Below are 21,104 nucleotides of genomic sequence, written 5' to 3'. Positions count from 1 at the left end.
TCGACATGAAGAACAACAACTCTCATCTCATCACAATCAGGCTTCAGCCTTCAAAGCGTAAAGATAGATTCAACGTAGACACATCTTCTATAAATCTAAATTAAAAAAGTTCTGTAATTGGAATCATGACATTCAAAGAAAATGGTTGTTTCTTGGGTCATAGGGGTTGTGAAAAAAATTTGTGTTACTTTTTTTTACATTCATTATATTTTTTTTATTATGCAACATTTAGGGTTATTTATGGAAGGCAAAATGGGAGTAGAACACGGTCATGTTATGTTATATAATTCACCTATACTTTTACTTGTATCACACACTGTAGAAATATCTACTCATGGGGTGGCCAGATTCCCAAAATGTTTCAACTTGGAAGATCTCTCTGAATGGATCATCCAAATGTCAATGTCTTCAATTCAATGTAACCAAAGTCTGAGGCTTCCAATATTGACTGGCAGCGTTGGCTATTCTTGAACCATAGTTACAATGATGTTTAGGTCAAGGGCAGTGAACACAACTCTTGAGGCCAACACTGACCCACATCTCCTGAAATTAGAATATTGAATTCAGACCATCTCAAATCTATGAATGATCAAGAACAGTAAACTTTAAATATGTCACCGATTCTGGATCGTTTTTCCAAAGGGAATGTTGAAAAATGAATATTTAAAAATAAATATTTTAATGGGACTATTTACATAAAGTATTTTTGTAGCTCACATATCAGTTTGCTGTATAGATTGGGACAAAATAAACTGGGTCATCTCATTATTAATATCGGAAAGGTGTGTGCCTCAAATAGGGCTATCCTCAGAGTCGAAGATGAATGATGAACATCCTAAAAAATCATGTTGCATATCGTGGAGATTTCATTATATCTCCTTCTTCAAGTATGCAAACTTGGGCTATACCAAATTTCAGGTAAATATGTATTTGAGTGGCTATCCCATTAAATTACCGGCTAGCCATAATCCACTACTTACAAGGTTGTGCACTGAGTAGTAGAGATTATGGAGACCCCTGGGCAATCTTAGCTATGACTAGTTGCTAGGAGCCACCAATACCTCTGGGTCGCATGGCCGAACCTGAACCCTGAACGTTGAGTCCGCTCATGTCTACTAAGGAGTTGTCACTAATTTCTACTTTGAACTTTTCAAGTTCATTTCTAGGAAAACCTTCTTTGTGAAATTTTGTGATAATCTGACGATTTAGAAGATAACTCAATGTGGAATAGATAACTTAATCAAGATTCAGAACAAGGGATGTTATTCACATGCTACATGTGTTTTCAATAGGGCTATTAAAGTGTTATTCAAAGTTTTAGTATTTTTGACATGTCAGGATATGTTACAAGTAGATGATTGGTGCTGGGGCCACCTCTGGGACCCATACACTATCTATGATGAAAACAACGTTGCTTAGGGAGAGGTGGCTGCACATGCGCTTTGCTCTTCATTTAAGTGTGAAGGAGGTCTGAAAAAATATAAGCAAGCACCTTCTGCTATTTCCAAATCTTCCGAAAAGGAGAATTCTCAGCGTATCCTTACAGCAGAGGACTAGTACATATGCCACTCTATGCTCATACAGGGGGAACGTCTTTCGGTTCATCTCCTATCCCCTGAAAGCGGAAGGAGGAGCAAACATTGGCAGCAGGGATTGGCTTCTGCTCATGTTCAGGGAATATCCTGAGTGTCATAACATTGGAAACGCCCAGAGTAAACGCTCATTGGAGGCTAGGGATGGATGCAATACAGTTGCATTTGTGCCACGCTAAATTTTTTCATCCAGTGTTTCCTGCGGGATGTGCCATCTCCAGCCAGAGAGGTGGGACACTCACCTATCAAGTATTTATTACATATCCTACGGAAGTGAATTTATTCAAATAGCAATAAATGATGTGCCTACATATTTTGTAGTTCATAAATGACCTTGTTGAGTATATTTTATGATAAAATGTGTAGCGTTTTAGGTGTAGCAGTTCATTTAGCAATAGCAAACAAATGATGTCTATCAGTTCTCGTTTTGATACTTTTCCTCTACCACGTAGTTCAACATCTCAGTTATAAAAATTATCGTAAAATAAAAAAGCAAGCTTGTTTTGTTTGTTTTTTTAGGTTTATTGCAGCTTTTTCTTTTTTACAGTATGTTTACTGTGCCTAAACTTGTATAAATTAAAAAAGTCGGCTTTAAGTTATGTAGTGCTGCTGTATACTGCTTCATAGGAGGTGCTTTATTTATATTGGAAAAATATTCTGAAAATGAAATATTTTTTTAAAGTAAACTAAAAAAATCTAAAGTCACAGGTGCATGTCAGACAGCTCGTAGATCCGCCAAAGTAGAGTTTGTGCCCAAACTATCCTTACAAAATTGTGCTTGTTTGGGGGCAACTGTTGTAGGTTACAGTGGGGGTAAGATTTACTTTTCTTAATAACTGCTTCTATAGTAATGTACTTTACATGTTAATGCAAGCACATCACATCCATGTTTTCTTTTGCTGTATCTTATTGTTTTGTTGCATTTCCTAAAATTAAAAAGAGAAAAACAAAAAACTGTACTTTGTCATTTTTTATTGACCTATGAATACACATAATAAGTAACTTTTAAACAAAGTTAGAAATCAATACTTCAAATGAATAAGAAACATTATTCCTCCTTTTTTTTCCTTCTTTATTTCCTAATCTGTTAAATTTATTTTGAAATTTCTGATGGAGTCCATTTTCCTAAAGCAAAATTATCCGATTACTTGACGAAGGGGTGGATGTGCTGTGAGTCGCCTCCCATCAACTTTGAAACAACTGCAAATTCAAAGCTATTAGAAATAGGTCAAGTCCCTAAGGCACTAAAAGGTCTGATAAATATCAAGCCACAATATAGATATGAGTATACATACATTATAGATACTTGATTGAGAGAGTTACACTGTATCTAGTTACAAGGGGGAGGTACACGGTCATCTCTCTGAGGCTGGGTTCACACCTCGTTATTTGCCATACATTGAAAGAACACATCGGGGATTCTGACATGTCTTTACAACATATGGCACAGGCGTATCCCACTGTATGCCTATACAGTGAGATACGTCGCCCGGGGGACTTCCTTCATCCCTAATGTAGGGTGGGGGGGAGTGTAAATTGGCAGCAGCCAGTGATCGGCTACTGCCTATGAACGGGCTGTTCCCCCAGTGATGTCCACCTAATATGGACATTGATGTCACCAGGTCCTCCCTCCTGCTTGGTGGGGCTGTGGGGAGAGATGCAATACGCTACATCCACTCTCCATAGCCATCCATTGCCTCCGCTGAGCATGTATGTTGCTGCAGGATGGAATGAAGTAGCTTGCCACGTCTTTTCATCCTGCATTTTCCTACAGGAGGTATAGTGGCCAGACGGAGACAACAACTATGCCACCGTCTGCCACTATTTGTCAATGTATATGCTTAGCGTCTACAAAAATCGTGATGTGAACCCAGCCGAACCCATACTAATGATGATGAAGACACTCAGACGTTGCTCAGATGATGTGAGCACCGATGCTCTTTCAGCTTGGCAGACTTCATCTGGGGGTTTGCAGTTATAGCACAATTCTACGTCAGAAATTTCGGGCCTCCCAGCCGCCTGACGGATAAGTCAGGCATCCAGATCCTAAAAGTCTACTATGAGTCCCCTAGTCACTTCTTTTACAGGGTTCCTGCTTCATCATAAACTCCAACAAAACTTACTGCATAGGCAGGTGGTACCAAGCCAAAATGATATAATAAAGGGAACAGAACTGCATAAGAAGATCCAAATACTAGTTCTTAGGCTTCATGCACACAAATGTTGCTTTTGTCGTTGTATTATCTGTTAAGCCCTGATTGCTTTAACCTGACCTCCCCTGACCCATCGGGCAAAGTGCTAACCACAGAAGGACGTCCACAAGAGGTAGGGACCTTTGATCTCCCCTAAGACCTGATCCAATTATAGGGGTGGAAGCTTGAAAACAGGGAAGGTCCATGGATAATATACTTAGTAATGCCCAATATCAAACTGGTTGGATAACACAGTGGGTCCACACTCTGATGTCTGTTATTATACAGTCCAGTGGAAAAAATGCACTTCTGATTGACTCAAAATGGATTCCTGTACCAAGTCATGATACATTTGAAGGTTTTTCCTGAAAATATAGTTTTCACCTTGTATTCAGTTCAGTAGTGGAGATAGTTCAATGTTCTCGGATTGGTAGGAAGAAGAGAAAATAAGAGTAGAGTGAAAGGAAGAAAGTTGTACATTATGGGGCACATTCACTAAGGGTCTGGGCACCGCATTTCCTTCGGGTTTCCCAACTATTTCAGATTTCCGTATGTAACAGGGGTTTTTGGCGCACGCGATCTGATTTTGGTGCAATCGTGCCGACTTTAATGCGACACAAATCGGGGGGTGTGGCCGTCAGACAACCCGACTGATTCGGACTGAACGCAGGATTTAAAATTCAAATTGTGTCGCAAGACATGCACTTACATGCACCAGGAAGAAGAAGGTGAACTCCGGCGCATGATCTTGGTGAATCGCGCCGGACTTCATCCTCGTCGGACAGTCTGGATCGGGGATCGTGACAGTATCGGGTAAGTAAATGTGCCCTTATATGTGGAAGTTATTGGGAGATTTGATCAAAATATTCCTATTACTAATTTTCCATTAAAAAGTTCTTTTCCTGCGGTTCTTCACTTTCGTCCTTCAGAAGCCTTATACGAAGCATGTAACAAAAACTATTAATACTCTGCATTTATTTCAGCATATTTACACTAGCAGATGTCAATATTGTCAAGGTAATTATAGTATATGAGGTGTATTAGGAATGTGTTTACTTAGAGAACACATTTGTTGATTTGGGATTTTATGCTTTTGTTTACTAGATCGAAACTTAAGTCAAATTCTAAGTTCACTTATTTTTATTTTATCACTTGTGTTCTTATCATTTAAATCAGGTGAAGTGTGAAATAGTGTAAAAGAAATGACCCAATAAAGTCCTTTCCAGATTTTTTCATCCTGCGTATAGTGTTGTAATCCTTACAACATGGCAGATTACCCCGAGTTGGTGCATTTAATAAGGTTGGAGGCAGCAGGATTTGTGCTTATAAATAGTCGTACAAGAGGTCTAAAGCTACAAAATTATATGAGGTCTTGCTTGCCGGTTACATATTTATGAAAGGCAACAATCTTGCCGGTTTCACTCTTGCAAGCCTACACAAGTATCAAGCCAGCAACGGGCTGACACCTGCACTTACTATATTAAGGACAGATGGCACTGTGAGGAGATGTTATCTTTAACAGCAATAGAGTGGTAGTGAGGATCTATGGAAAATATGAAATATCAATATGAAAATAAACTACAGGAAACTGACCTGGTACCTCTCTAATGTGTCATAAGTGTAGGCCAAAAACAAAGCACATGCAAAGAAAGTGGTGGTCCCTGGGTCCTACTACATCGCAGGTATGCTAGCTGATAGCTGATGTACACATGTACACGTGTGGGGAAGATAAGTCCAATTTTCTGTAGACCTGGGTCCAAATGGATAAAATGCAAAGTGGTCACTGCAGGGATAGATCGTAGCAATGAAGCCTGGAGCAGCCCCAGCTGATGGCTGTACTCCACCAACAGTCTGTGCTTTCTTCTACAAGGATTGTTGTATCCTAGACTGTTGCATTAGCTTTATATTCTTGCATCTCCGTAAAGGAAATCCATTCTTGGAAGTCAGTAAATCAGGGTAGTCAGGGTCGGCTCCAGGTTTCAGTAGGCCCCTGGGCGACAGAGCCTCAGTGGGCCCCTTTGCAGTAAACTCACTTTCAGAAACTAAAACCTATCCTAAAATATTCTCTAGTTTATCATCCCACATAGCTCCTTCATGTTTATTTTATATACAGCCCCCTCTCACCTTATATGGATACCTAATGTACAGCCTTATGTGAGCCCCCCAGCAGCTCTGGGTTCCAGCACTTTCCCAAGTATGCCCAGTGCTGGCGTCGGCCCTGTATGTATGATGTGTTATGGAAATATGTTTGTGCATCTTTTATGTATAAATATAGACTGTACAATGTAAAGGGCGCTTACGGGGGTAGTATTGTGAATGGATATGTCGATGTCTGGGGCCCTCGCTTGTGTGTTGCTGAAAATCCTTTCTTTCAGCAAATAGAAACTAGGGAACCTAGACCACAACAATCATATAAAGAGACAATCACAAGGACAAGGATATGAAAATTGTGTGTGCTAGACCAAATCAACCGGATTACAGCCTGATAACACCGGGCAGCACACCAGATGGATGCCCATCACATCCACAAGACTCTCAGATTTAACCAGAGATTTATGTGAACCGAGAAGGAAGTCAGAAGGCAGCACAACGCTGATCGTATAGGCGAAAAGGTAATCAACACCTTCTTGTGGTGCAAGACTTTCTGTTATTCATTATAAATGAACCATCACAGGCACACACTCCATTTATCAGGCTGTAATCTGGTTTATTTAATCTTGCACAAACAATTTTCATATCCTTAGCCGATGCAGGAGCGATTGTCTCTTTATAGACTGAAGCATATTAGAGGAAATATAATAATAAATCTTGATACAATCATTGCCTAAAATCAGTCTAAATTTATACATAAAACATGCACCAGATCCTGAAAATCCACTCGTGAGTCCACTAGTTAATTCTTTTATGGGTCCCTGTTATATCATAAGCCCCAGGGTCGGCTCCAGGTTTCAGTAGGCCCCTGGGTGACAGAGCCTCAGTGGGTCCTTTTGCAGTGAACTCACATGGCGGCATTAAAAATTCAGAAACTAAAATCTCCTGTTCCGTAAAATATTCCCTAGTTTATCATCCCAAACAGCCCCCTGATGGGTATTTTTAATATAAGCCCCCCTCACCCCTTATGGATTCATTAGATACAGCCTCCTCTCCCCCATGGATTCCTTATGTAAAACCCTCCAACACCTAAGGGCCCCGGCACTTGCCCAGGTATGCCCAGTGCTGGCGCCGGCCCTGGTAAGCCCCAAAAGACTGAGTACTTTGGCACCTTTGGTCACCTAGGTCATATAAGTAGACCAAGCCAAAACTATATTAGCAAGGGGTACCAAGCCAAAACAATATAATAAAGGAAACAGAACAGGACTCCATAAGAGGATCCAAGTACTAGCTCTTAGGCTACATGCACATAAATGTTGCTTTTGTCAGTGTGCTATCCGTTAAGCCTTAATGGCTGTACTGTCTATGACTACACTTTGCCTGACCCCTGGTGCTCCACCCTAACCTCCCCTGACCCACTGGGGCAAAGTGCTAACCATAACAGGACCTCCACAAGAGGTAGGGGAATTTCGATCTCCCAGAAGCAAAGAAATGATACATATATAGGGGTGGAAGGGTAAAACCGGAGTGGTCCACGGATAATGCACTTAGTGATGCCCAATGTCAAACTGGTTGGATAACACAGTGGGTCCACATTCTGCTCTCTGGTATTATAGAGTCCAGTGGTAAGAATGGACTCAAGATGATTTCCACTACTAAGTCATAAACTCCATACATTTCATCTGTACCTCAATGCTTAGACTAAATGTTTGGAGACAGAATATACAACGTAATGGATGCTGCTAATCTTATACCTATATTCAGATCAGATCAGCTGCATACGCTGCCCTTAGCTAATGCCTTTCATATATGCAAAGTAAGTGCTGTGACGGAAGGCAAGCGTCCCTGAAGCTTTGCTGGCCGCATATTGCACAGCATGGCCCGGGAATTAGAGGGTTGGATAGCAATCTCTAAAGTAGACTTTTAGCAGAAGGGTCACAGCTGCTGCCTGTTTTTAAACATAAAATCTCTTCCTCCGTCTTTCAGAAATCTTCAGATGTCACCACAAGGATATGTTTAGAATGTGACTCGATTCCCCGAGGCAACCACAAGTGGATACATAAAAATTCAGGCTTTCTGCTACATATGTTATGAGCTAAGTCTGTGATGCTTTTCTTAGACTCTGCTATTCTTGAGTAATTAATGTCATTTCTGCTTCAGTCTCATAGAAGTTATTTGTCTCTATCCATAAAGACTTCTAAAGCTTCAAATATTCTGCTATAACTTACCCAAATATATAAGGAATTATGGAGTGATCCGATTTGGCATACAAAGCCCGGTAGGGAATGTGGAAGTCAACTTTATATTAAAGAAGCAACCCAGCAAATTTAGGTTATTCTTTCATTACGTTTCTATACCACCAATATATATTTATGTATACAGTATATACTCCTGCTCAGTTACATCACATGATCTCATCATGAGTCCGTTTTGTTGCATTACAGGAATCGATCATCTCAGGCACCAATGTCTTAGATCAGTGATGGCGAACCTTTTGGAGATAGAGTGCCCAAGCTACAACCAAAACCCACTTATATGTCACAAAGTGCCAACAAGACAATTTAAGTGGTAACTTATTGATCCCTGCTGTATCACAGATTTAATCGTATTGACATTCTGAGTTCATCAATACAATAGAAAGATGATGGAAAAATTTGGATTGTATCTTCCCTCCAGGGTCCCCTATAGAGGAAGAATCAGGGGACCCAGAGCAGGAGCTCCAATGACAATCCATCTCTATTCACACCTTCTTGCTCCTCGTGTAGTCTTGGCAGCCAAATAGCGCTGAGCATGGCAAGTCCTGGGCTGTATTGGATCATAGGAGAAAGCCTTAAGTCATAGCTGGCAAACTCTGTGTTGGAGTGAAGGCTTGAGTGCCCACAGAAAGGGCTCCGAGTGCCACCTCTGGCACCAGTGCCATAGGTTCGCCACCACTGTCTTAGATGATGCAATTACATGGACTGTACCAGACACACTCTCCACAATGCAGCACAACCTGTTATCACCACTGATCATTAGACAGGCTCCTGTCACACAGTTATGATGTAGAAGATGGCCGAAGAGAGTCCCTGACTGTATAATTATGCAGAATATAGAAGGAAGGATTATTAAATTGTCCTCCCAGCAGGCAGAGATTGTAAAGTCTCTAGTTGCCCATGTGACGCTGTGCTGAGATTGATAACTGACAGCAGGGAGAAAAACCCTAACATCCTTCCAAAAGGCAGAGATGGTACACCCTCTAGTTACCCACTGAAATTGAGAACAGGCAGTATGGAGAGCAATCTTACTGTTCTCCCAGCAGGCAGAGATGGTACAGCCTCTAATTGCACATGTGATGCCAGTGGCGTAACTACCGCCGTAGCAGCCGTAGCAGCTGCTACGGGGCCCTTGAGGTTCAGGGGCCCGGGGATGCACGGACCCTGTGTGCAGTGCTTTGCCAAGTGGTCCGTGAATACACTGCTGGGTGCCTGGCAGATGTGTCCCCGGGCCCCTCCTCTCGGTCCCGGCTTACGCCCACCTGTCTCCTGGCCCACCCACCTCTCATGGATCACTGACCTGAAACTCCCATTTGCCACCTCCCTGACCCGCCCGCCTGCGTCCCACCAGCCGCCTCCCACCTCCCTTACCTGTCCGCCGGCACACGTGACCGCGGTCCGCCTACCCCCTGCATAGCGGCACAGCTGGCCGATTATACACGGCACAGTTGACAACCACCCGACCACGCCCCCCATCCTCCCGCCCGGTGAACAGCCCCTCTTCCCCTCCCGCCCGGGAAACGAACCCCCCTCTATCGGCCCCCCCCCCGGCCCGAGCGCACCCCCCCCTCCTGCCCGAACACCCGCCCGCACAACCACTGGAACACCCACCTGAAGACACAGCCGGGTGATCACCCAAACATCCTAAAAGGTAAGTATACACTTATGTATTTATCTGTGTATATGTATATATTGTGTATATATGTATATACTGTGTATATTGGGTATATATGTATATACTGTGTATATATGTATATACTGTGTATATTGTGTATATATGTATATACTGTTTATATTGTGTATATATGTATATACTGTGTGTATTGTGTATATATGTATATACTGTTTATATTGTGTATATATGTATATACTGTGTATATATGTATATACTGTGTATATATGTATATACTGTGTAAATTGTGTGTATATGTATATACTGTTTATATTGTGTATATATGTATATACTGTGTATATTGTGTATATATGTATATACTGTGTATATTGTGTATATTGTGTATATATGTATATACTGTGTATATTGTGTGAATATGTAAATACTGTGTATATTGTGTATATATGTATATTGTGTATATATGTATATACTGTGTATATATGTATATACTGTGTATATTGTGTATACTGTGTATATATGTATATATGTGTATATATGTATATACTATGTATATATGTGTATACTGTGTATATATGTTTATACTGTGTATATTGTGTATATATGTATATATGTATATACTGTGTATATATGTATATACTATGTATATATGTGTATACTGTGTATATATGTATATACTGTGTATATTGTGTATATATGTATATTGTGTATACTGTGTATATATGTATATTGTGTATACTGTGTATATATGTTTATACTGTGTATATTGTGTATATATGTATATACTGTGTATATTGTGTATATATGTATATTGTGTATACTGTGTATATATGTGTATACTGTGTATATATGTATATACTGTGTATATATGTATATACTGTGTTTTTGTATACACTGTGCTTATAGTATGTATGTATATGCTCTATATACTGAATATAGTATACGAGTGTAGAACTTTATGTGTATATAAGTATATTAAGGTGTGTATATATCAGTGTATAAATTTGTGTAATTGTATAAACATGTCTGTATAGGGGTACATTCACAAGAACATATGAGGGTCGTATATCTGACTGCAAATTTGCTGCCGGATATACTTCCACCATAGGCTTCTATACGCCTGGGCTCGGTACAGTGAGCACAACGAGTACTCACTGTTTCGAGCTGTGGCCGCAACAGAGAGAGTGCGTGCTCTATCTATGGCCATAAGAACGACCATGTGGCTCAATTCTCTATGGAGAGGGGAGGGGTGAGCCGCTATCACCTCTCCTCCTCTCCAGCGTGCCAGACTTGTGCCTGCCAGGCTATAGCCGGGCGGGCACACGTTTATGTGAATGCAGCCTACATATGTATATTTTTTTAAGGGGAAGGGGGGCCCCATGCATAAATCTGCTATGGGGCCCAGCCTCTCCTAGTTACGCCACTGTGTGATGCTCTACTGAGATTAAGAACAGAAAGCAGGGAGAGAAATCTTAGCGTTTTCCAGCAAGCAGAGATGTTACAGAATCTAGTTGTTCATGTGATGCTCTACTGTAATTGAGAACAGACAGCAGGGGAGAAAATCTTACTGTCCTCCCAGCAGACAGAGATGGTACACTCTCTAGTTGCCCATGTGACACTGTGCTTAGGCAACTGTACTTCAGTTATGTGAACTGTGATCTGGTAAGGAGAGCTGGGAAAGGTAACAGATAGGCGAGAGCTTTTTTAAATCTCCACTCCAATTTTGTACATGTAATTTGCTCATGTATTTTATATGCGTAATTTATTTTCCAGACTGGGCTTCTTTGGGCCCACCAGATAAGATTAATCAGGGGGCCAACCTTTCATCATCCCGTCGAAAAGAGACCCAACCAGCTACCAACATTAGACTGTCTTCTGCTGCACATCTGTGACCCACCAGAAGATCCTCTGGTGCTATAGTCACACATAACTCAGAGCCAGGACAGGGAGAATTCTTGAAGGATAAGAAACCAGATATTGGGTTATGGATGGCAGAATCCAGATACATATGTAGAGTCATATTAGAAAATTAAAACAGTAAGACTGTTAAAGGTACCAAATTTACCAAGACTGTGGGACTTGAAAGATCGGTGAATGGATGTCTGGTTGAGCATGGACATCAGTTCTTCCATTATTTGAAGACCCTTTAAGAGGCAATTTACAGGCATAAGAATTACAGTGGCAAAGTGGTTAACATTAATATTCTATACCAAAGTTTCTGGCAGGTGTTTGCCAGGGGTTTCGAGCTAGGGAACATATTTTGACAGAAGTGATGATATGCTGATGGCTATTGCAGCACACGCCTGATACCGCCTGCTATAATATGTGATTAGCAACATAATTGTCTTCTGTTCAGGGAGGTCCAGGAGTGAAATGAGCAATTTCTTTCTAAATTTGTAATGGAATTTGATGACGAATAAGCAATATTCTGATTGGTAATAGAAGAGATGAGAAGCCCTGGTCTATCAAGTGTAATGTTTCTCCAGAGTACAGAATTGTTACATACAAGAGCAGTCATCTGCAATCTGTCTAGATGATATGTGGAAGTTGATATGTAGAAAACAAGATAGATTTTAATGTTAAAATATTCTGATGCAACTGTGGGATACCTGCAATATGTGGGGGTGCAACAGGAAAACTGAACTCATAAGAACAACCATACTTTAGAGCAGAGGTGGCGAACCTATGGCACGGGTGCCAGAGGTGGCACTCAGAGCCCTCTCAGTGGGCACTGAGGCTGTTTCCCCATGACAGAGTTTGCCAGACAGGGATCCTCCTGCAGTCTCAGGACTTGCTATGCTTAGCATTATTTTAATGTGAAGCATCCTGGTATACCTGAGACTGCAAGAAGAGAGAGGACGTGTGGACAGGGTCAGGCTATCATTGGAGCTCCTTCTATGCCACCCCGGAAATATCCAGTTCAGGAGGCTGTCAAGGGAAGCTCCAATGGCAATCCAAATTTACTCCCCTTTTAACAAAGATATTGGATGTCCCCAGGCCCATTGAAAGCTGTGGTATAGCACGGAGCAAGAAGATTGCAATAAGTTACTGCTTTAATTGCTGTGTTGACACTTTACAAAAAATTTGCAGGTTTTTGGTTGCAGTTTGGGCACCCAACCTCTAAAAGGTTCGCCATCACTGCTTAAGTGGAAGACCATTCATACAGGCCAGTGGTGGCGAACCTATGGCACGGGTGCTAGAGGTGGCACTCAGAGCTATCTCTATGGGCCCCAGGGCACCCCAGGGCAGTGTTCGTCAGACAGGACTTAAGGCCTCTTGCAGCCCAGCAGCCTTGAAGGAAGCTACAATGATAATCCAAACTTCTTCTCCTTCTTCCTACTGTATTGGTGTCCTCAGATGCCTATACAATTCAAACCTGCGAAATAGCAGGGAGTAATAAGTTACTGCTTAAATTGTCGCATTGGCACTTTGCGAAAAATACATGGGTTTTAGTTGTAGTTTGGGCACTCGGTGTCTAAAAGATTTGCCATCATTGATATAGGCCCTTCACCATCATATCAGATGGCATATCTCCATCAACTCTAAATCCATACTTAAAAGGGAACCTGTTAGCAGACATTGACCTAATAAATCATTTCCAGTATGTTGTAAAGCAGCTGAACATCTTCCAGATCTTGCTTCTTTAGTGAGGTGGCATCATCCAGAAAATAAACTTCACAAGTGAGATGTAAACTGAATGTATAAAAACATGGAGGCAGAGATTTTAACACTGAAGTCAAGCTCTCTCTTCCTCAGAAAATGCTTTCTTCCTACATCTAGAGACATTACTGACTTGATCTCCTGAAGTCCAATGCATAATGTCAATCAAAGAGGAGGAGGCGTTCAGAGATGTCCGGCACTGTGAGCCGCTAATTATGTACACCCTCGCACCTCCCTGGGAGCATGGAAGATGGAGATGAGGTCACGCAAGAGGGAGAGGGGGGTGCGGGGCTTTTCATAATTAGCAGCCCAGAGCACCAGACATGTTGTCCCCGTGCTTAGGCCTGCTAATTATAAGACTTTTTTCTAGGCAATCCCGTTGTGTCGACATTATGTCTGGTTTGGTTTTTTGTATACTAACTGGTAGTTTTCCTTTAAATGGATTGGCCTAAGAATGGAAATAAAACTATGATCACTGATCAGACTACCAGGATCCCAAGTAAGGCTGGATTCACTCTACCATTGCCCGCCGTACCGTAGCACGGCAGGCACATGGCAGCGCGCGGGGAGAGGAGGAGGGGGAGAGCGCCCCTCTCCATAGGAATGTATGGCACACGGCGCCGTATGCTGTGAAAAGATAGGACATGTCCTATTTTTTCACGGGGTATGGAGTGGTACGGTGCCGCATGTGTGCAGCACCATACCACTCCCGTAGGGCGCCGTGCACCCATTGCCGTCTATGGGGGACGAATATAGGCCGTATATACATCGGACGTATATACGTCCCCCATGTGGCAGTGTGAATGAGGCCTAATCATGAGTAGTGAGGCTTGGTATTTGGAGTGTCTCAGCATTGGAAGCTTATGGGACTGAGGAAGATAGTCAACTACCGCTCTTAACCTAAATTCTGGGCTTCCCAGTGGTTGGATCCCCATAGATATTCCTTCTTCAGAGATAGGTTACACATACTGTCGGTGGGCTGCCCCTGTCTAGAGAATGTTCAGTATCCCAAAAATGTTATAAAACTAACACAACAAAAACCTCAAATTTTACCATAAAACCCCCAGCCCATCATATGTCATTTTTAGATTTAATTTTATTCTGTACAGACACCTCCTCCTTATTTATGGAATCGGATCATTGTGTGTAATAATATTATTCATAACCACCTTTTAGCTCGGAGCGATAACTCCCGCTTCTTCTTACATTGTTTATTGTAAATATTACAAGTGTGGCTTTAATAATTTATGTGACGGCAGAGTTTGCAGCATAGGGTAATATTTCATGTAAACAAGAAGTGGAGCGCCGCATATTTACAGTCTTACATCACAGATGAAGACCTGAAGACGACGACTTCTCTTAATGGTTCCTGATATGCATGAGTGCGGACAGTGTCAAACGTGGAGGATTACTCTCCGTAACGTATGTTCCAGCATCTTCCACTTTAATTAGGTAGAGAACATCCTCATTCAGTGACTCAAGTGCTGCATGGTGCTACCTGCCAACTTTCCCGTGGCGCATATTAATTATAGATAAAACACATTTCTAAGTCCAGAAAAGTACAATTATCCATAAGGATCATTTCCTATACTCTGGCCATAAGACACCATCAATTTCATGACCAAGAGTGTGACATAAGCAGCAGTAGGGTAGAATATATTAAAGGGGTCCTCCCGAGGTCAAAAACATGGCTGCTTTCATCCAAAAACATCACCACACCTGATTATGGTTTGTTCAGGTATTGCAGCTTAACTGTATAGAAATGGACTTTAGTTGCAATAGCACACATTGGGGCACATTTACTTACCCCTTCCCCGGAGTTCACAGAAAGTCCGATGACAATGCACTGTGCCGCGATTCACTAAGATCGTGCGCCCGATATCCTGCATGTGTCCCTTCCCCTCTCAGGTCTGCCATCTTTCTAGTGGTGCATCTTAGGGCTAGGGCTTGCGACTCAAATTGAAAGTTAAATCCCGCGCTCAGTCCGAATCAGTCAGACTGTCTGATGGCACACCCCTTAACTGGTTCACGACCGCCCACCGTGTATTCACGGTGGCGGTCGGGTCCCGCTGCATGGAGAGGGCTTTTGGGCCCTCTCCATAGCCGGTAAGTCTTTGCTGCATATTGCCAGCACCAATCGCGGGTGTTATCACAGTGATCGCTGCCGGCATCTTGCCTAGGATCATCGCTCCCCGTGATGTCATAGGGGAGCGGCGATCCGTCTCCATGGTAGCCTCGGGTCCGAAGACCCGTGGCTATTTCGTTTTAACTCCTTCATTACAATGTGCTGATAGCACATTGAAATGAATGAGGAGGAAAATCCCCATATACTGCCATACTGTAGTATGGCAGTATATGATAGGATCGATCAGACAACCTAGGGTTAAAGTACTCTAGAGAGTCTGAAAAATATAAAAAAAAAAAAAAAAAAATTATAATAAAAAAACCTAAAAATTCAAATCACCCCCCTTTCCCTAGAACTGTTATAAATCATAAACACATTAGGTATTGACGTGTCTGAAAATGCCCGATCTATCAAAATATATTAACGGTTTTTCAATGTGTTTAACCCTGTAACAGAAAATCACGCCCAAAGTCGAAAATGGCACTTTTTTGCCATTTTGAAAAATATTTAAAAAATCTATAAAAATTGATCAAAAGGTCGTACAGTCTTAAAAATTATATCATTGAAAATATTATCAAATGTCACAAAAAATGACACTACCCACAGCTCCACACAACAAAGTATAAAAAAGTTATTAGCGCCAGAAGATGGCAAAATCAAAGAAATAAATTTTGTACAGGAGGTTTCAATTTTTGTAAATGTATGAAAACATTATAAAACCTATACAAATTTGGTATCCCGTAATCGGACGAGCCCAAAGAATAAAGTAGACATGTCATTTGGGGCGCTCAGTGAAAGCCGTAATATCCAAGCCCACAAGAAAATGGCGCAAATGCGTTTTTTCACCATTTTCACTGCATTTGGATTTTTTTTCCCGCTTCCCAGTACATGGCATGGAATATTCAATACCATCACTATGAAGTGCAATTTGTTACGCAGAAAACAAGCCATCACACAGCTCTTTACATGTAAAAATAAAAAAGTTGTAGATTTTTGAAGGTGGGGAGAGAAAAATTGAAATGAAAAAACAGAAAAGGGCCTCTTGTGTTTAGGCCTCTTTTAGACCTATATAGTGTGGAGTTGAAATAAGGGAGGAAATAGACGCGCAACCAGAATTTGTGACTATTTCAGAGCTTATAGCCCAGAAAATTATCAGAAGAGCAGATAAACATTGTACTAGATAAACATTGCACCCTAGAATTTGAAGGAAGATGTGTACCTGTGTGAAGTTGGACCCCCACCTACTTCAAATCAAACAAAATTGGTGTCAAACGTTTGTGCTGCGTTTGTGCTGGTTTGTGCAGCCAAAATTTTCATTTGTGCCGCTATCATTTTTAAGATAGTGATGAAAGTTTCCAGAGGTCATCAGAGGTCAACCAGCCCCCCCACATTGCCCAAACCAAACCTGTGCCGAACAATTCTGCTACATTTGTGCTGATTTGTGCTGCTCAAATTTTTGTTTGTGCAGCTTTTGTTTTGAATAAATGAACAAAAAATTAAAGGTCAAAAGTTCAAGCAGCCCCCCCCCCACATTAACCGAATCGAACAAAACTGGTGTCAAACGTTAGTGCTACGTTTGTGCTGGTTTGTGCAGCAAAAAATTTAGCTTGTGCCGCTATAATTTTTAAGGTATGTTCAGGTGTTTACATAGGTTAAAGGTGTTTAGGATGAACTGGTAAACAACAAACTTAGTGGCACTTCCCTGGTTTGATCTCCAGGGGGAGCTAGCAAACACATTGTACTTTGGAAGAAATGAACTCTGATGACCTCTGGAAAAAAAGTATGAATATATTAAAAATGATAGTGGCTCAAATGTCACCAGCATTTTCACAAATAATCTAACAACAACCTCATTTAGGGTATGAAATATCCTTTCTATCATTCCATTTTTTACGTTAAAACTTTAACATGTACCTAAAAAGAAATCCCCTCCAAATGCATATGCAAATGAGCTTACATATTGTAATTTACGCTGACAAATCAATAGCTCTTGGGATGTAGAACAACTTTGCATATTATCTTGATTACCTCTGTGCAGCAGTTTCTTTGTTATCCTCCTCAGTTTAGCCTACCACTGTAGTATCTGTATATCTCCTGGCTGGAATGCGAGCTGTAGATAATTTTTTTGGAATTTTTTTCCCGCTTCCCAGTACACGGCATGGGATATTAAATACCATCACTATGAAGTGCAATTTGTTATGCAGAAAATAAGCCATCACAGAGCTCTTTATGTGGAAAAATAAAAAAGTTATAGATTTTTGAAGGTGGTGAGTGAAATGGAAGTGAAAAAACTAAAAAAGGCCAAGTCGTTAAGGAGTTAATTAGAGATGAGCGAGCACTAAAATGCTCGGGTACTCGTTATTCGAGACGAACTTTTCCCGATGCTCAAGTGCTCGTCTCGAATAACAAGCCCCATTGAAGTCAATGGGAGACTCGAGCATTTTTCAAGGGGACCAAGGCTCTGCACAGGGAAGCTTGGCCAAACACCTGGGAACCTCAGAAAAGGATGGAAACACCACGGAAATGGACAGGAAACAGCAGGGGCAGCATACATGGATGCCTCTGAGGCTGCTTAATCGCACCATTATGCCAAAATTATGGGCAACAGCATGGCCATGACAGAGTGACAGAATGAAGCAAGATAGCATCTAAAACATCCAATAATCGACCCTGACACTATAGGGGACGGCATGCAGAGGCAGCGGCAGCAGCGGCAGGCTAGAGAGTGGCATGGCGACATACCCTAAATGGACTCAGGCTTCAAACCAATGGGTGGCAGAGAGGAACCAAAGGAGGTGAGCAAGAAGCGCTCAAATAATATCGGTACATGATAAAAGTTTGCCAGTATATTTTGTGGATTACACAGCAGGGTGGCGACAAAGTTAACATGGAAGCCATGAAAACAACCCAAAATTCTGCCTGACACAGCTCGTTTGATAAGGGGACCATGTATGGAGGCAGTGAACTAGTAGTAGATTAAAGGTGCTGCAGTTAAAACTATGTTAGTTGGATCTTGGCATGGAGCTGGCGCTCCGCTGCCAGGCGAGCTTTCGCCAATCCAAGCCCCTGTCTCTAGGCTACTCCACAAACAGCACTTCTAAGAACCTTTTGTATAAGATCAAGTGTAGTAGCGCTCTTATAAGTTTGGGATATGGCTATGGGTGAGGGGAATGTAAACAGATGCGCAAGAAGCGCTGAAATAATATCGGTAAATGATAAAAGTTTGCCAGTATATTTTGTGGATTACACAGCAGGGTGGCGACAAAGTTAACAAGTTTGATGTGGAATGCCCTGTAATAGCTCTTGGGCGGTGTGCCTTTTATCGCCTAGGCTCAGCAGTTCCAGCACCGCCTGCTGTCGCTTAGCGACGGCACTGCTGCTGTGCCTAGAGCTACCGACTGATGGCGCCATGCCCACGGATGGTAATTCGGAGGAGGAGGAGGTGGAGGAGGGGTGGGAGGAGGAGGAGGTATACTAGGCCTTTGAGACCTGGACCGAGGTAGGCCCCGCAATTCTCTGCGTCGGCAGTATATGACCAGCCCCAGGGTCAGACTCGGTCCCAGCCTGCACCAAGTTAAGTGTAGTAGCGTTCTTATAAGTTTGGGATATGGCGGGTGAGGGGAATGTAAACAGATGCGCAAGAAGCGCATGATGCGCATGGAGCTGGCGCTCCGCTGCCAGGCGAGCTTTCGCCAATCCAAGCCCCTGTCTCTAGGCTACTCCCCAAACAGCACTTCTAAGAGAACCTTTTGTATAAGATCAAGTGTAGTAGCGTTCTTATAAGTTTAGGATATGGCGGGTGAGGGGAATGTAAACAGATGCGCAAGAAGCGCTGAAATAATATTGGTAAATGATAAAAGTTTGCCAGTATATTTTGTGGCTAACACAGCAGGGTGGCGACAAAGTTAACAACTTTGATGTGGAATCCATGAAAACAACCCAAATTTCTGCCTGACACACCTCGTTTGATAAGGGGACGATGTATGGAGGCAGCTATATGGACGACTTTTGGAGGTAGCAATGGAGACAACGTGTGGAGGCTGCTATGGAGACAATTTAATTTGGATAGTGCCTGTATGTGGCAGTCCAAAAAAGTTTTCAAACCAGAGGAGCAGGTAGGTGGCCCTCCAGAAAAATGAAATAGATTGAGTGCCTGTATGTGGCAGTCCAAAAAAGTTTTCAAACCAGAGGAGCAGGTAGGTGGCCCTCCAGAAAAATGAAATAGATTGAGTGCCTGTATGTGGCAGTCCAAAAAAGTTTTCAAACCAGAGGAGCAGGTAGGTGGCCCTCCAGAAAAATGAAATAGATTGAGTGCCTGTATGTGGCAGTCCAAAAAAGTTTTCAAACCAGAGGAGCAGGTAGGTGGCCCTCCAGAAAAATGAAATAGATTGAGTGCCTGTATGTGGCAGTCCAAAAAAGTTTTCAAACCAGAGGAGCAGGTAGGTGGCCCTCCAGAAAAATGAAATAGATTGAGTGCCTGTATGTGGCAGTCCAAAAAAGTTTTCAAACCAGAGGAGCAGGTAGGTGGCCCTCCAGAAAAATGAAATAGATTGAGTGCCTGTATGTGGCAGTCCAAAAAAGTTTTCAAACCAGAGGAGCAGGTAGGTGGCCCTCCAGAAAAATTGAATAGATTGAGTGCCTGTATGTGGCACTCCCAAAAATTGTTTAAAACAGAGGACCGGGTAGGTAGCCCTCCAGAAAAATTAAATGCATAAAGTACTATAGCTAGAGCCAGTGGGCCCTGTCAAAAAATAGCCAGTTTCCTCTGCTTTAGTGTACAAAGAGGAGGAGAAGGAGGAAAATGAGGAGGAGGAGGAGTGCATAAATTATTCAGGTTGAGCTTCCTTCACCTGGTGGAGATTGGAAATTATGAGAAATCCAGGCTTTATTCATCTTAATAAGCGTCAGCCTGTCAGCGCTGTCAGTCGACAGGCGTGTACGCTTATCGGTGATGATGCCACCAGCTGCACTGAAAACCCGCTCGGACAAGACGCTAGCGGCAGGGCAGGCAAGAACCTCCAAGGCGTACAGCGCCAGTTCGTGCCACATGTCCAGCTTTGAAACCCAGTAGTTGTAGGGAGCTGTGTGATCATTTAGGACGATGGTATGGTCAGCTACGTACTCCCTCACCATCTTTCTGTAAAGATCAGCCCTACTCTGCCGAGACTGGGGACAGGTGACAGTGTCTTGCTGGGGTGACATAAAGCTGGCAAAAGCCTTGTAAAGCGTACCCTTGCCAGTGCTGGACAAGGTGCCTGCTCGCCTACTCTCCCTCGCTACTTGTCCCGCAGAACTACGCACTCTGCCGCTAGCGCTGTCAGAAGGGAAATACTGTTTCAGCTTGTGCACCAGGGCCTGCTGGTATTCATGCATTCTCACACTCCTTTCCTCTCCAGGGATGAGAGTGGAAAGATTTTGCTTGTACCGTGGGTCCAGGAGAGTGAATACCCAGTAATCGGTGCTGGAATAAATTCTTTGAACGCGAGGGTCACGGGATAGGCAGCCTAGCATGAAATCTGCCATATGCGCCAGAGTACCAACGCGTAAGAATTCACTCCC

This window comes from Engystomops pustulosus, chromosome 2, assembly GCF_040894005.1.
Source record: "Engystomops pustulosus chromosome 2, aEngPut4.maternal, whole genome shotgun sequence".
Classification (NCBI taxonomy): Eukaryota; Metazoa; Chordata; class Amphibia; order Anura; family Leptodactylidae; genus Engystomops; species Engystomops pustulosus.
This window is presented reverse-complemented; position numbering follows the sequence as displayed.